The 15,120-nt window shown below is 34.7% G+C and overlaps 1 protein-coding gene across 5 annotated transcripts in view; it reads right to left on the bottom strand.

Moving 5' to 3' along the window:
• Window positions 1–15,120, bottom strand: part of LOC111062054 (solute carrier family 12 member 2-like) — a 184,199-nt gene that overhangs the window by 142,903 nt on the left and 26,176 nt on the right. The gene's annotated exons all lie outside the window — the stretch shown is intronic.

Below are 15,120 nucleotides of genomic sequence, written 5' to 3' on the forward strand. Positions count from 1 at the left end.
CCAGTCTATTGCTGTATTTCCATAAGGTCTATAGTTCCAATCAGGTACTTGTGGATGAGAATACTGTGTGAGGTCTACTGTTAACAGAACTACTAGTGATAATCTTAATTTATCATTTCTATAATTGATAACGGTTTCCTTGACATAATGAAACATTCCTAAATGATTCAAAATAGCTGAAACTTAATATCTGTTTTTATTTATTTTATCTCTATTTTATTTTGTGTTCAATTTTTACTTTTTCGAAATTTAATTTAGGCGTGGTCTACAACTACGCCCAGTTTTGGAAAGCCAATTTTCTGATTCCAGCTGTTTAGAGTCTACAACTTAGGTTAATCCCGAGATCGGAAACCGGCCCTAAATGATTTTGTGGTGTGATATTGTGTGATCTGAAAAACGCCTCGTGTGTCTAGAACCTAGTTAAATCCCGAGCTCGGAAACCGGCCCTTGGAAGACTATCAATTCAAGAATACTAGAAAATGGAAATGACTGTACTAATAGGAAAAAATCTGGTGTGGCGCACTCACACAACTTTCCTTGCCGTTATGAAAATTGATCACCTGACGCTAGTGTTCCCGCGCATCTCAAGTCTACTTAGAAACAAAGATCTGAGCCAGCTGGTGACAGGACAATAACGCTGGAGACATACGAGGTCTGCTATCTCTTCATAGTGAATGATTTAATAGAATCAACAGTTTGCAATTGAATAATCACATTTTCTCGAATTCCGAGCTTTGTTACAAAATGTCACTGAACATTAATTATGGAGATTTTCATGCTCAATCTTTTCCACTTGAATTTTTTTTGTTTAAATAGTATCTGAAGCCTGATAATTGGGAATCTAAAATTAAACTTTGCATAGATTGGGCGGAGCTCCTGGAATTTTTACAGATATGGGACTTGTGGCAGTTGATAGAGCTTATCAATTACTATGTTAGGTATAAATTTTATCAAAATCGTTGAAGCCGTTTCCGAGGAAATCGCGAGAAACCCTGTTTTAGACAACATTTTCGCCATCTTGAATTGCATTTGATGGAAATTGGTCGTGTCGGATCCTTATATTGTAAGGACCTTAAGTTCCAAATTTCAATTCATTCCGTTAATTGGGAGATGAGATATCGTGTACACAGACGCACATACACTCATACACACACACACACACACACACACACACACACACACACACACACTCACACATACAGACCAATACCCAAAAAACACTTTTTTGGACTCAGGAGACCTTGAAACGTATAGAAATTTTGAAATTGGGATACCTTAATTTTTTTCGGAAAGCAATACTTTCCCTACCTATGGTAATAGGGCAAGAAAAGTAACTATAGTGTGGTCCACATTATAATGACAGTGGATAAAGATAGAAGAATAGCGATGCCGATTCTCTGTATTAATTAATTATATTTCTATACTGTCAAAAACATAATTGTCATCGTTGTGGACCTAGAAAAGGCTAGTACCACCGGCTTTGTCGAATGATAGACAAGGATAGCAAAACCAAAGTTGATCAAATACTGTCATTATAACGTGGACTTCACTATAGAAAAGGATAGTACCACCGGCATTGTCGAATGATAGACAAGGATATCAAAACCAAAGTTGATCAAATACTGTCATTATAACGTGGACCTCACTATAGAAAAGGATAGTACCACCGGCTTTGTCGAATGATAGACAAGGATAGCAAAACCAAAGTTGATCAAATACTGTCATTATAACGTGGACCTCACTATAGAAAAGGATAGTACCACCGGCTTTGTCGAATGATAGACAAGGATAGCAAATCAAAGTTAATCATATACTGTCATTATAACGTGGACCTCACTATAGAAAAGGATAGTACCACCGGCTTTGTCGAATGATAGACAAGGATAGCAAAACCAAAGTTGATCAAATACTGTCATTATAACGTGGACCTCACTATAGAAAAGGATAGTACCACCGGCTTTGTCGAATGATAGACAAGGATAGCAAAACCAAAGTTGATCAAATACTGTCATTATAACGTGGACCTCACTATAGAAAAGGATAGTACCACCGGCTTTGTCGAATGATAGACAAGGATAGCAAAACCAAGTTGATCAAATACTGTCATTATAACGTGGACCTCACTATAGAAAAGGATAGTACCACCGGCTTTGTCGAATGATAGACAAGGATAGCAAAACCAAAGTTGATCAAATACTGTCATTATAACGTGGACCTCACTATAGAAATGTCTTTTCATTAGAATATGATTCAAGAATACTATTCTATTTGATTGATTGATTGATTGAGTACTTTATTTATGTAGATTACAATATATACTGGCTTATACACTTATATACAATAGCTTACAATACAGCAAAGTTATAGATGAATTTACATAATATAGACTAAGAAAATAATTATTGAACTGTATATGATATGAAAAAGCAATTTGTAATATAATAACTATAGATAATAATCATATTGTTATGCATCTACATAAATTGGCGGAGCTTTGGACATATCAATGTCCATTCTAAGGAAACGATATTCAAAATATCCTCCCCACTAACTCTCTACCAAAAGAAGATAACAAGAAGTTTTACAATGAATACCGTTAGTAGTCTATTAATAGATTGACAAGTGTTTCCTTGTCAAATATAAATAGTCAAGTTTGGCACTAAAAGTGTTGACAGCATTTATTGTATCTGAATCACTTCAGAATGTTATCTTTCGCCTAATTTTACAATAATTTATAACTCCAACAGTATTTACAGTGATGCGGATTTTCAACTAGCCTAACAAAATAATGACTAAAGAGGCTCAAGCTGAAATAACAGATAAGATAACAAGAAAATGATTCATCATAATCTCAACTACCGTGTTCAAGTGGAAGATAAATCTCTAGTACAGTAGCAGTATTTTGCAACCTATGCCTTTATCTTCTTCGGCCTTGACATGTGTTGCTGCTTATCTCTATCACCATGAATGATACAGTATCATCTTAACAACATCACAAACATCACAAATTGATACAAAACCTCCAAGCTTTGGATGAATTCTACAAACCATGGGATATGTGCCATAGCCTTGACATGTGTTGTTGCTTATCTCTATCACCATGAATGATAGAGTATCATCTTAACTTGATACACAACATCACAAATTGATACAAAACCTCCAAGCTTTGGATGAATTCTACAAACCATGGGATATGTGCCATAGCCTTGACATGTGTTGCTGCTTATCAATATCACCATGAATGATACAGTATCATCTTAACTTGACACACAACATCACAAATTGATACAAAACCTCCAAGCTTTGGATGAATTCTACAAACCATGGGATATGTGCCATAGCCTTGACATGTGTTGCTGCTTATCAATATCACCATGAATGATACAGTATCATCTTAACTTGATACACAACATCACAAATTGATACAAAACCTCCAAGCTTTGGATGGTATGAATGATACAGTATCATCTTAACTTGATACACAACATCACAAATTGATACAAAACCTCCAAGCTTTGGATGGCAGTGGCGGTTCTAGGCCTAGGCTGGGTAGGCGGCCGCCTACCCAGTTTGAATTTTTTTTTAAATTTTTCATGTAAACCTGAAAATATTAAATAAAAAAATAAATTTTTGAAGTATATTTAAATGTTTATAGTCATGAGTTATATTTTAGATGATTCAACAGAAAATTGTTTTTATTCTATTCTATTACTATGCCACATTTGCAGTGCGTGAACGCAGGGCTTTCTATGCTTAGAACGGGGAAAACATACCTCAGGTCTACAATGACAACACAACGTCTAACTAATCTTTCAATTTTATCTATTGAACGAGAGGAAAGTGAAAGGCTGATTAAGAACCCTGAAAAAATCTTAGAGGCGTTCAGCAATGTTGGGCAAAGAAGACTACAGTTGTAAATATAGAATGTATTACTCTATGTCCTAAATAATGTTAAAGTGTAATAAACCGTTGATTTCATGAATACTAAAATGTGTATTTATTTAAGAAATTTCCTTCGATATTCCAAATAAATAGCCTATCAATTGAAATATTATTTGAAAGAATGATTAAAACAGCAAAATTATGGTTGGCCTATTAGCAAAATAGTGTTGAATTGAACAATTAAATATGAGTATTAACAATTTTTATATTTAGTAATACATCTTCAGTTAATACCTATATGCTTTGACGTCTTTTCTACATGAATTACTTAAGTAGCCCTACCCTAGGTCTATGAATAGACCTACAGTATGATAAGTTTTGCCTACCCAGTTTTTTATGTCTAGAACCGCCACTGTTGGATGGTATGAATGATACAGTATCATCTTAACTTGATACACAACAACACAAAATGATACAAAACCTCCAAGCTTTGGATGGTATGAATGATACAGTATCATCTTAACTTAATACACAACATCACAAATTGATACAAAACCTCCAAGCTTTGGATGGTATGAATCATACAGTATCATCTTAACTTGATACACAACATCACAAATTGATACAAAACCTCCAAGCTTTGGATGGTATGAATGATACGGTATCATCTTAATTTGATACACAACATCACAAATTGATACAAAACCTCCAAGCTTTGGATGGTATGAATGATACAGTATCATCTTAACTTGATACACAACATCACAAATTGATACAAAACCTCCAAGCTTTGGATGGTATGAATGATACAGTATCATCTTAACTTGATACACAACATCACAAATTGATACAAAACCTCCAAGCTTTGGATGGTATGAATGATACAGTATCATCTTAATTTGATACACAACATCACAAATTGATACAAAACCTCCAAGCTTTGGATGGTATGAATGATACAGTATCATCTTAACTTGATACACAACATCACAAATTGATACAAAACCTCCAAGCTTTGGATGGTATGAATGATACAGTATCATCTTAACTTGATACACAACATCACAAATTGATACAAAACCTCCAAGCTTTGGATGAATATTCTACAAACCATGGGATATCATCTTATGCTATCTTTTCTCTTTGGAGATTGTCAATGAAATCAGATTTGAGACGTTTTATGTTGACTACGAAAACGGTAGCTCTCCCCTGTTGTAAAAGAGTGAAATACAACTATAGTGAGGTCCACGTTATAACGGCAGTGTTTGATTAGCAATGATATTCCTATCCTTGTCTATCATTCAACAAAGCGGATAGGGCTATCTCTTCCTCGCTTTGCTCTGTTGCCAGATCGTCTTCCAACAATGTAGAATTGATAATAAACAAAATATTTCATCTTAACTTAATTATGAAAATTCATTATTAAATTATTGAAAAATATAATTTCTTGCTTAATGTGTTTTTTAAAAATCGATATAATGGCAGTGTTTGATTAGCAATGGTATTGATATCCTTGTCTATCGTTCAACAAAACGGATAGGGCTATCTCTTCCTCGCTTTGCTCTGTTGCCAGATTCTTTTTTTCAACAATGTTTTTTTTAACAATCAATACTTTCCTTACCTATGGTAATAGGGCAAGGAAAGTAAAAACATAATGACTGTTCTGTGTATAACCATCCAGCAGTGCGGCCTCAAGGTTAAAGACTTACATGCTCTAAAGTTCTAATAATTGTTCTGTCTTCGGTGTTTAGAATTAGGTGTGCATCCAGCTAAAGTTAGTTATGAGATGCATTAACTTACTGTTTGGCGGTACGAAGTTCGCCGGGCCAGCTAATGAGAAAAAAAAGATTATCCTAAAAACTGCGACTACTCCCCGTTTTGCAAAGCCAATTTTCTGACTCCAGCAGCTTAAAGTCTACAACTTAGCTAAATCCCAAGCTCGGAAACCGGGCCTAACTGATTTTGTGGTGTGGTATTGTGTAGTCTGAAAAAACGCCTCATGTGTCTCGACCTTTACTGATTTCAACTGACTTTCGCAATGCAAATATGGGAGGGCAAAACTATTTCTATGAGAGCAACCTTCGACATTATTTATGTATGTAAAACCATCGTTATTTACGACAGACATCTATGACCTAACAGCGCACGTAAATATTTAACAAGTTGGAAGGTTTATCTCTCCAATCATAAGTCAAGAGTTGAGTAAGAGACATATTGTCTATCTCGGTGACATTAGTGAGAAATGGGTTTCAATTATTCAAAAGTTCAAAATTGGAATATTATCTGGATTTGAAATATATGTGGTACGTTTTCGACTTCAACTGTTATTTATCAAATTTTACAACGACCCTGAAAAACTGTTCAAACCTGAGATTTGGAAGGTAAATCGTCAACTTTCTTGGCACACCAATGTGGGAACTAATCGTAGTACCATAAAGAAACAATAGCGTAAGTAGATATCCCATGGTATAGGGCGTTCATGTCGCAACTTTTACTGTTATCTCAAGCCGATTACTGTCGATTTTTACTGTTTTGACCGGGTAAGAGTGTATGAACGGCACAATATTTATTTATTTATTCGTGGACAGAATCACAAATCATATAAATAAGATTAGGAAGGAACAACAGGCTTGGCCCAAATCTATTCCATTCCCAAATTTTGATAAATTAATAAAATATCCAAAAAAATAGGTTATGTTTCTACTGTGAAACGTTCAAGTTCAATTTTCGTCCAAAAATATATACAAGCTATAAACATTTTGAATTTATAGAAATAAATATGAGAGACTACCAGCGTCATAAAGCTTCACAGGAAAGAACTACGTGGACTATCAGCTTGAGATAACAGTGAAAGCTGCGACATGAACGCCCTATACCATGGGATATCTACTTATGTTATTGTTTCTCTATGGTAGTACTGACAGATTTGCGGTTGTTTGAAACCGTAGACAGGGTGGCCACACAATTTAAAATAAAAAATAATTCCCGGTTTTCCAGAGTAAAATTTCAAATTTTCCCTGGTAGAGTATCTGCGGTATTTGAGGAACAAGATACATCCGTAAAGAATTTATTATGGAAATTTCCAGTTTGCTCTTCCATAGCGTATTTAAATTTCCGAATATATTGATAATTTTTGACTATTTTTGTGAGGAATTAGTACGTTCTTTCAACTTCTCATGTGTGTAGAGTGCTTTCGGACCGGGTCCGTTTTCAAAACTCAGTGAATAGTTAAAAAACGAAAAAATCTGGTGTGGCGCACTCACACAACTTTCCTTGCCGTTATGAAAATTGATCACCTGACGCTAGTGTTCCCGCGCATCGCAATTCAACCAATCTAGAATCTAAGCCAGCTGGTGACAGGACTATAACGCTGGAGACAAACGAGGTCTGCTATCTCTTCATAGTGAATGATTTAATAGAATCAACAGTTTTGCCAACAGTTTGCAATTGAATAATAACATTTTCTCGGATTTCAAACTTATTTCCATTTTTAGGTGAAAATGTTACCAAACATTAATTGTAGAGATTTTCATGTTCAATCCTATCCACTTGAAATTTTTTGTTTAAATTGTATCTGAAGACTGATAAATTCCCAATTATTGGGAATCTAAAATCAAACTTTGCATAGTTGGGGCGAAGCTCCTGAAATTTTTACAGATATGGAACTCCTGGCAGTTGATAGAGCTTATCAATGACTGTTTCAGGTATACCTTTAATTATATCAATGACTATTTTAGGTATAAATTTGATCAAAATCAAAGTTGGAGCCGTTTTCGATAAAATCCCGAAAAACCCTGTTTTTGACAACATTTTCTCCATTTTAGCCGTCATCTTGAATTGTAATTGATCAAAATTGTTCGTGTCGGATCCTTACACTGTAAGGACCTTAAGTTCCAAATTTCAAGTCATTACGTTGATTGGGAGACGAGATATCGTGTACACAGACGCATATACACTCATACACATACACACACACACACACACACACACATACAGACTGTAAAGGTGCGTACAGACTTTCGCTCTGCTCCGCAACCGAACGTCACTCCAGCAGAGCGATTGATGATCGACCGGGGAACGCGAGAAGATCTAACATCTTCCGTAACGTTCATGATGGGTGCGTGGGTGGGGCGACTGTGGTTCGATGGAGGAACGAGGGCGGTACGAGGGCGGAGCGTGCTCGGTACGGGTTGGAAGCGCGTATATGTGTACGCAGCTTAAGAATATAATTTAGTTATTCCCCAAAATCTATTACTGAAAAGAAATTGATAGGTCTCAGAGCAAGAAGCTGGAAATCACCAGTTACGGTGTCAACGGTCTAGATTAGATAATAACGGCTCTCAAGGCTTTGATTATGAACAGCCAATTGAAAATAAAAGTATTGTTGCAATTTATTTAATAATATAATATAATATATATATATATAATATATATATATATATATATATATATATATATATATATATATAATTTGAGGTTAGGTTATTTGATATTAACTAGTCGGCGACATTAGTAATCGGTCGAGCCGTATATTTGGAGAATTAGCCAGACACCTTGTGGCAAATTAGTTGCATATAAATAGCATTCGCTTAGAATAGGATCAGAGGTTTAGTAAGCAAGAGGGTTTTAGAATGCATCTATAATTGTGGAGTCGACCAGATCAGTTATGAGAACTGTAAATTGCTAAAGCAGCCGACGTTTGCAGCCATCGAAAGCAGAGAATTATTTGAGCTCCTAGAAGAGCTGGTAAGAAACTGGTGGTATTTTTCTTTCAGGAGTCTTAAAAATATTAAATTTATTCAAAAGTCTTTGCTCTACCGACTGAGGCTAAGCAGGGCACATGCGACGCCAAATATAACGTCACAAGACCAATACCCAAAAACCACTTTTTTGGACTCAGGGGACCTTGAAACGTATAGAAATTTGGAAATTGGGATACCTTTTAATTTTTTTCGGAAAGCAATACTTTCCTCACCTATGGTAATAGGGCAAGGAAAGTAATAACGAGCGAAGCTCGGTGCCCCGATATTTCAATACTTCTATAAGCATAATTTCTCCTTACATCTATTAATTGTCCACTATACATTGCTAGCTTACAGAATTATAGCTTCTCTTATTGAAGTTTATAGCAAATTTTAAGTACAATTCGCATTTAGAACACACATGACTTTTCAATGACTACAAATGATTTACTTTTAACGTAGGGGCGTAGTTCTTGTCTCGAATACATAATAAGTAGTACTAATAATGAAGGCTAAAGCAATCAGTTGTCTTAACAGAAGATAGTTTCGTAATTTTATGTGTTCTAACAGTTTCAAATGCCAATCAATTTATTCCATGCCTCCTTCCAACAATTTTTTTTTATATTACGTTCATATACGGAGATGATTATTTCGAATAATTTCAACCAGGTTGATCATGTCATATTAATATCGTCACAACCACTTATTTATTGAAAACTAGCAGGTAACCCTGTTTAAAAATTAACAAACTGAAAACTTGAAGGAGTGGAATCGTGAAACTTTCCATAAGCTACAGATGCTCTTTTATATCTTCTCAAAAGCAACGTGTTGCATCCGAAAAGATACACAAGTAGCTTAAATGTATCTTTCCATAACCTACAGATGCTCTTTTATATCTTCTCAAAAGCAACGTGATGCATCCGAAAGGATACACAGTATGCGAAAGGATAATTTAAATTAAAGATCCTTGTATATCCTTTCGGATGCATCACGTTGCTTTTGAGAAGATACAAAAGAGCATCTGTAGCTTACGGAAAGATACATATAAGCTACTTGCGTATCTTTTCGGATGAAACACATTGCTTTTGAGAAGATATAAAAGAGCATCTGTAGCTTATGGAAAAATGTATCTTTCCATAAGCAACAGATGTTCTTTTGTATCTTCTCAAAAGCTACGTGTTGCATCCGAAAAGATACACAAGTAGCTTAAATGTATTTTTCCATAAGCTACAGTTGCTCTTTTGTATCTTCTCAAAAGCAACGTGATGCATCCGAAAGGATACATAAGGATCTTTAGAGTAACTTTCCATAAGCTACAGATGCTCTTTTGTATCTTCTCAAAAGCAACGTGATGCATCCGAAAGGATACACAGTATCCGAAAGGATAATTTAAATTAAAGATCCTTGTATATCCATCCTTTCGGATGCATCACGTTGCTTTTGAGAAGATACAAAAGAGCATCTGTAGCTTACGGAAAGATACATATAAGATACTTGCGTATCTTTTCGGATGAAACACATTGCTTTTGAGAAGATATAAAAGAGCATCTGTAGCTTATGGAAAGTTACTTTAAAGATCCTTGTGTATCTTTTCGGATGCAACACGTTGCTTTTGAGAAGATATAGAAGAGTATCTGTAGCTTATGGAAAAATGTATCTTTCCATAAGCAACAGATGCTCTTTTGTATCTTCTCAAAAGCAACGTGTTGCATCCGAAAAGATACACAAGGATCTTTAAAGTAACTTTCCATAAGCTACAGATGCTCTTTTGTATCTTCTCAAAAGCAACATGTTGCATCCGAAGAGATACACAAGTAGCTTAAATATATCTATCCATAAGCAACAAATGCTATTTTGTATCTTCTCAAAAGCAACGTGTTGAATCCGAAGAGATACACAAGAAGCTTTAATGTATCTTTCCATAAGCCAGAGATGCTCTTTTGTATCTTCTCAAAAGCAAAGAAAGGAAATAGTTTTAAAAAAATATATATATTTTGTGTCCACTTAAATTGGGGTAAATTGAACAGATAACGGTCCACTCTTGTGAGAAGAATAGAATCCTATTATATTAAGCGAGAAATTTCTGTATATCTGTTTATATTTTTCTATTTCTATATCTGGTTATTTATGTTCAACGGATCTCCAAAACGGCTCTAATGATTCTCACGAAATTTGGACCATAGTAGGTTTAAGATATAAAAATTCGATTGCACTAGGTCTCATCCCTGAGAAAACTCGCTGAAGGACATATAAAGGATAATTCATCCTTGGAAAAACGGATGATAATTTCGTCGTCTGTCGATAACAGAAGATCCGTGTGCCTGTGTGGGAGATCAGCTGTGTAATCAATTAGCTTACTGTATCCCGCGAGGAATCTAGAAATTTTAATTGACTCAATCAAAATAATCTGATTTGTTGACATGAGATGGTATGTATCATGATATTCAAAGTTAATCATTATTTTACAGTTCTAAAAGATTAATGAGTGTTATTTTGTTATTCAATTTGGTATGTAAACAATCTAAATTAGAACTTGTATGTTTTAAAATATTTGACCTGAATTCATGTGTATTATTCAAGTGTTTTATTTAAGTGTTTTATTCATCATAAATCAGCTGACAAGTGATTACACAGATGTGTGGAGAAGCCAGTCTATTGCTGTATTTCCATAAGGTCTATAGTTTCAATAAGGTACTTGTGGATGAGAATACGGGGTGAGGTCTACTGTTTTGCATTTCAAGGACAATGTAAAAGGAAAAAGGAGCCTCCTTCATAACCTACTTTTTGGAATATTTATAGTGTATAAATCAAAATTCGGGGAAGAAACAGTTTTTGGCTGTGCCTGTTAGTCCTTCCCCAATCATTTTAAAGAATTGAGTTCTGTTTATCAATAAATAAGAATAAGGAGCGTAACTCCGTGCCCCGATATTAGAATTTACTCGCTGAATTATTTTGTTCTAGGAGAGCTTAAACCTTGCACTTGCACTGACTGTTCCTGTGAAAAAAAAAGATAGTGAAAAGAGTTATAAGAAGAGAAAAAGAGAGACAGACATAGGAAAAAAGTGTGAAAAAAATTCCCAGACAGGAATTTTTAAAGACGACCACTCTACAAGCACAGAGTATGCATCGTGTCAAAAAGCGGGCAAATTCTATTTTTGAAAATGGGATGGGTGTGTGTTCGAATGGGGACATGAATAGCAGACTAAATATACAGCATTATCGTAAGATCCACGCCTCAAAGTCAGCATCTGATAAACATTGGTTTGCTATCCTTGTTTTTCATTGGACAAAGCAGATATACCGCGATAACTTGAATCACAGCTATCTACTATAAAGGGCGGAGCGAAAAAAGAACTGACAACAATGCTTTCCTATCATTTCGACTGACTTAATAACGTGACTATCACTCACTATACCTCAATATCAAAACAAATTTATTCACTCGAAATTCATACAAGATATTCACAAAAATATAAAACGACATTAGAAAGTACTAGTAGTTCTGTGAACAGTAGACCTCAAGCAGTTTTCTCATCCACAAGTATCTGATGTCATCTGTTCTAGTTGATTCAGTTGAATGACAATTCACAGTTGAATCATAATTTACTCTTAAAAACTGTTATTTGTTTTCTCCAAGATCAAAAACTCACTTATGTTAATAAACTCAGTTCACGTTTGAATTTGTATCCATATGATGATTTATGCAGTTCCGTGATAATCTTTCCATCTGATAGAAATATTTCTCAACTATTTGAAAATTAGCTTTTTTCAATCAAGAATATTATAATTATTTCTTCAGCATTATTTAGTTCATTTAATCATTTTTTCTTTTATTTTCAATCACCTATTAAATTTGTTTTTCAAATGTGAGAATATTGATACTGATGGGCACGCATCATAAAAAATAATGAAACCCTAGCTTATAGACACGGCCAGACATCTGTGTAACGCATGCAATGAATAATCCACTTGTCAACTGATTGATTATGAATAATTATATAGTCTTATTGATCCTATCTTCAAAGTAGATTATATTATAGTGATATCAGAGTATGGAGGAATTCCTTTTATTTTCATATCCTTAAAATGCAAAATTTCAAAAAAAAAACCTTGTGTATACATCGACGCGCATTTAGAAAAGGAATATTCCTGCCAAATCTCATCGAATTCCATCAACGCGTTTGGCCGTAATCGCGTTACATACAGACAGACAAAAGCAAATCGAGTTGAAACATAGACCTCACTACGTTCGGTCAATAAAAGTTACAAGTGAACAAGAAACTACCATAGAGAAACAATAGCGTAAGTATATATCCCATGGTATAGGGTGTTTATGTCGCAACTTTTACTGTTTTCTCAAGCCGATTACTTTCGATTATTGTCGATTTTTACTGTTTTGACCGGGTAAGAGTATAAGAACGGAACAATGAGAGAGACTATAAGAGAAATTATTTCTTCTTAATTATGAAAATCCATTATGAAATTACTGAAAAATAAATAATTTTTTGCTTAATTGACCGAGCGAAGTGAGGTCTAAGATTCAAGTCAACGGTTTGGCATTTCTCTTATAGTTTAAATTTTTGAATGTTTAAATGTTTATATGTTGCGCATTTACGGCGAAACGCGGTAATAGATTTTCATGAAATTTGACAGGTATGTTCCTTTTTTAATTGCGCGTCGACTTATATATAAAGTTTTTGGAAATTTTGCATTTAAAGGATAATATAAAAGGAAAAAGGAGCCTCCTTCATACGCCAATATTAGAGTAAAAATTAGACTATAGATTTATTCATCATAAATCAGCTGACAGTGATTACACAGATGTGTGGAGAAGCCAGTCTATTGCTGTATTTCCATAAGCTCTATAGTTTCAATCAGGTACTTGTGGATGAGAATACTGCGTGAGGTCTACTGTTCACAGAACTACTAGTATAAAAGGAAAAAGGAGCCTCCTACATACGCCAATATTAGAGTAAAGATCAGACTATAGAATTATTCATCATAAATCAGCTGACAAGTGATTACACAGATGTGTGGAGAAGCCAGTCTATTGCTGTATTTCCATAAGGTCTATAGTTTCAATCAGGTACTTGTGGATGAGAATACGGCGTGAGGTCTACTGTAACGAGGTCTACTGTGAGGTCTACTCTATATTAGAGTAAAGATCAGACTATAGAATTATTCATCATAAATCAGCTGACAAGTGATTACACAGATGTGTGGAGAAGCCAGTCTATTGCTGTATTTCCATAAGGTCTATAGTTTCAATCAGGTACTTGTGGATGAGAATACGGCGTGAGGTCTACTATAACTACTAGTAACGTGACTATCACTCACTATACCTCAATATCAAATCAAATCAAATTTATTCACTCGAGTATAAAACGACAACTATCTACTGTGGAAGGTGCTGGGAAATGAAATAAGGGAACTATCTACTGTTGAATGTGGTGGAAAAGTATACGTGACAACCATGCACTCCTATGAAATCTACTGAATTTGAAACGTCAATCACATTATAGTCCAACTACTCAATTTATAAGTTCTAGGTTTCCCAGGATCATTCATAGTTTTATTTGTATTAAATGTTATAGGGCCAGTTGCACGTCCGTCTGTTAAAAATGGACATTAACGTCAATTAACAAATCAGCGTTAGTTTTACGGATTCATTTCTGTTCCACCAAGATCGGTTAGTTTTTAATCCCGATCAAGTGTACCGGTTAACTAACCAAGATTTTAACGGTTTCACAATCCGGCAACACTGTAATTTAACTGACACAAAATAATTAAGGTTATGTTATTGAAGCGGTGAATTTGAAACTGAAAAAATATTAACAAACGAGATCATGGTCCAATATTGTTAGACAAAGAAAATATGAGTTTGATTTCAATTCTAATAAGAGAGAACATTTACATAATAGAAAACTGATAATGATAGGTATGTTTTGAGGTAAAAATGAGGTTATGTTATTAAAGCCGTGAATTTGACCATTCAATACAGAGGCATGCGCCATAAAAATGCTCTGTCTGTCGCCAGTGTCAAGTGCTATGCTGCTAACAGACAACAGATCGAAAACTAACCTCAAAAGTCAGAATCTAATTTTGAATGCTAATATCAGCTAAATACACTTCTCTATTTTATTAATGAATGAAATTCATTCAAATATTCAGCCCGTACTTTGAATTTTTTTAGTTTTTTTTTTACCAAAAACTAATTGTAAGACAGCTATCAGTAGGTACCTAACCGGCGTTAGTTGGATCACAGAGGAAAGAAGCACTACTTAATGGTATGCTTACTCCGTGGTTGGATTTAATTCCCCGTGAATGGCCTGTTAAAAATCTTTTACGTCGATTAGTTTAACCAGCGTTAGTTTTCGATTTTTTACCTTTGTGCAACCAGATTTTCTTCGTTTCAACTAATTGCGGTTAAAATGGTGCCAACTAATCAGAATTAAAAACTGTTTACGCCGGTTAGTTTAATCGGCGTTATCGCTTG

The sequence above is a fragment of the Nilaparvata lugens genome, chromosome 9, assembly GCF_014356525.2.
Source record: "Nilaparvata lugens isolate BPH chromosome 9, ASM1435652v1, whole genome shotgun sequence".
NCBI classification, from domain to species: Eukaryota; Metazoa; Arthropoda; class Insecta; order Hemiptera; family Delphacidae; genus Nilaparvata; species Nilaparvata lugens.